Source organism: Mustela nivalis (genome assembly GCF_964662115.1).
Source record: "Mustela nivalis genome assembly, chromosome: 9".
Lineage (NCBI taxonomy): Eukaryota > Metazoa > Chordata > Mammalia > Carnivora > Mustelidae > Mustela > Mustela nivalis.
The window spans coordinates 6,269,291-6,272,659 of NC_139028.1; the positions used below are offsets into that span (position 1 = coordinate 6,269,291).

Sequence of the window (3,369 nt, forward strand, 5' to 3'; positions counted from 1 at the left end):
GCTACTGAACTTTTCCCGTCCTAAACCTTTTGTTAGGTTATTTGGACTTTAAAGGAGGCACAAGTCAGGGTCTGGTTTGGTTCTCGTCTCAAGCCTTATTGCGGCCTCCCACACTCACCAAAATGAGAACATGGCTCAGGGTTATGGAGTGAATATACCCTTTAGGAAACATTAAAGGACATAGCATAACTGGTCCGGGGTCACCCAGCCTGTGAGAGGCATGGGTGAGATTCAGACTGCACTGGGTGCCACAGCCATTATCAGCTCACCTTAGTGTCCAACCTGGTCCCAGAAGGTTCCTGCTCAGGACTTTGCTTTGTGCTGAGCTGGGCTTGCTTCCTGCCTTTGAAGCCATTTTCACAGTGTATCCCCAGCCCACCCTCTCACATTGAGCATCAGGGCTGCCTTGGCTGGCCTCTGTTGATCGTGCCATTCCTCTCAATCCCTCTGTCACCCCTCCTGCCCACTGTCCTACTGCCCTCTGTCCGGTGGGCCAAGTTCTGAGTTTCTTACCTGCACTTCCTCTTAACTGTGCTCTGTTGAAATCCTCTCTAACAGGGAAGACCTGCTTATCAGAGCAGCTTGATTTGGAATCCATCTCCCCTGGAGGTCAGAGCTTCTGACCATCATGTCCCCAGCCTCAGCACTGGGGATGCCTGCCCAGCCTATTATGGGTGCTCGTGGAGCTCTGGGATCTTGGAGAAGATTTGCCATGAAAATAAGCATTTATACATAACACGGAAGAGAAGATTTGAGGAAATTGAGTGAGTGTCATTTGGTAATGTTTGTGTTAGGATGGTTCTGAAATTTCTGGGCCCTGAGTTACCAAGAACCCTAGGTTGCCCAGCTGGAAGGACCTCAGATAGATCAGCTGGGCTCCTCACCTCATTTGACAGATGGGAAGTTGAGGCCCAGAGCTTAGTGCCACAGAGCAGGAGTGAGGAGAGATGTTAGTGACAGGAAGAAACCATAGGGTAAGCACAAAGTGGCTGAGCCTGGTCTTTGTTTATGCAAATGAGTTGCTAAAACAGTGGGCCTGAGGCTGCTAACTCTATCTAGTGGCCAGCAAGAAGTAACACCAGCCCACACCTTCTGAGGTTTAACTCCTGCCAGGAATGATTCTCAATGTTTTATTTGTGGGCACCTGGGTGGCTCAGTTGTTCAGCTGAGGTTATGCTCCCAGGGTGCAGGGATCTAATCCTCACCAGGCTTCCTGCTCAGTGGGAAGCCTGCTTCTCCCTTTCACACTCCCCCTGTGTGTGTTCCCTCTCACCCTGTCTCTCTCTCTCTGTCAAATAAATAATAAAATCTTAAAACAAGAACAACAACACCAAAATGCTTTATTTGCCTTAGGAGATAGGGTCTGTTATGGCTACCATTTTAATGCATGGAAATATGGGCACAGGGGAGCTAAAGGAGTCCAAGGTCACACAGCTTGCAAGTGGAGGAGCCAAGATTTGAACATTGGGCAGCCTGCCTCCAGAACCTGTATCATTTTTTCCCCTTGTGTATGTTATTTTTAAAAACCTTTCCCTGGGCTCTCTTCTTCGGCGCTGCCTTCGGAGGTGGCAGCCATCTGTTACTGGGCATCATGGCTGCCCTCAGACCTTTGGTGAAGCCCAAGATCGTTAAAAGGAGGACCAAGAAGTTCATCCGGCACCAGTCAGACCGATATGTCAAAATTAAGCACAACTGGCAGAAGCCAAGAGGCATTGACAATACGGTGCGCAGAAGATTCAAGGGCCAGATCTTGATGCCCAACATTGGTTACGCAGCAACAAGAAGACAAAGCACATGTTGCCCAGTGGCTTCAGGAAGTTCCTAGTGCACAACGTCAAGGAGTTGAAGTGCTGCTGATGTGTAGCAAATCTTACTGTGCAGAGTTTGCTCAAAACGTCTCCTCCAAGAACCGCAAAGCTATTGTGGAAAGAGCAGCCCAGCTGGCAATCAGAGTCACCAATCCCAATGCCAGGCTGCGCAGTGAAGAAAATGAATAGACAGCTTGTTGTGCACGTCATATTTGTGTTAATAAAAGCATAAAACTAAAAAAAACAAAAAAACAAAAAAAAAACCCTTTCCCTGAATTCTAACAGAGATGTGTAAACATTGTTAAGCATGTAGTTTATTGATCATCACAAAGCTTAGGTTCTGAAGCATTGCAGCAAGCTGGGGTGGGCTTTGATGTCAGACCTGGTTGGAATCCAGTTTCTGGTGCTGCATGACCTTAGGTGACTTACTCAGCCTCAGTTTCTGCACTGAGTTTGGCAGCCGTGTGATGAGTAGATCGTGTGACAGTGCCTAGAGGGTTTGGTGCCTGGCGAGTGTTTAATAAATGGTTTTCTCTTCTTAATAATAAAGATTCTAAGTTGTGTTGGTTTTGTTAAGCAGTCCGAATACCTTCCTCATCGGTCAGTTGCCTGTCAGTCGCCTTGTAGGTACTTGTGAGGAGTCACTTTGGTAAGTCACTATATATAGCTGAAACATTTGGGGGTAGTTGGGGGACACCCCCCCCTGCCCCCACTGCCCCTGCATTGAAAGTCTGTAATTTAAAATGTTCCACCTGTGCCTGTTTTTTTTTGTTTTTTTTTTTTTTAAACATAACCACTTTGGGACAGTGAAAGTTATGTCTTCTCCTTAGGGTTGTGACAGAGCCTTTGGGGACCTGTAACAGCTTACTTCCAGTTTCTGTCTGGCATGCTGATGGGCCAGAACTTATTTTAACAACATTCCATCACATGCCAGGCACCTGGAAGGAAGAATATGTTGAACTTCTCGGAAATTATTTTTTGGAACTGTTTTTATCCTGAGGAATAACCCATTTAAAAATTGAATGATCTTTATGGTTGACTTTTCCACTCTACATAATGCAAACTGAAAAACTCTTTGTTTTCAGCTGCTTCTGCAGCAGTGGGAAGAGCAAGCCTGTGGGGTCCTCCCCAGGTTGGCCCCAGCACAGAGCTGCATCATTCTACACACCCCTCATGCCTTGTCTCCTTGCCTGTGAGGTGGTAATGATGGTGCAGGGAGCTCCAGGGGTTGTCGTGAAGGTTACAGAGATGGGGGGTGTAAACTTTGAACAGTGTGCCCCACATAAAATGCAGATCTGGTGAGCAGAGGCAGCTGCTCACATTAATTGTTGATGCCAAGGCACTGGAGTTCCACAACAGCCTATGCCTTTCTTTCCTGGGTCCTTTTTGTCTCAGCCACCACCTTAGAGAAAGTGACTCAGCAAGGCTGGTGCTTGTGGAGCCCTCTACAAATCCAGCTAATTCACACGGGCGATGCCCTGGAGATAAGGGGGTTTTCCTGGGTGGTAGGACCCCATTTCAGAGGCTTAACTAGCCGGTTTCTCCTAACTGGTCGTGTCGT

General features: G+C 47.4%; 1 pseudogene across 1 annotated transcript; it reads left to right on the forward strand.

Annotated features, from left to right (window-relative positions):
• Nucleotides 1-1,544: 1,544 nt before the first annotated feature.
• LOC309840602 (large ribosomal subunit protein eL32 pseudogene) lies at nucleotides 1,545-2,037 on the forward strand (annotated as a pseudogene). Its single transcript has one exon. The product of its transcript is annotated as a large ribosomal subunit protein eL32 pseudogene (transcript).
• The last annotated feature ends 1,332 nt before the right edge of the window (nucleotides 2,038-3,369 follow it).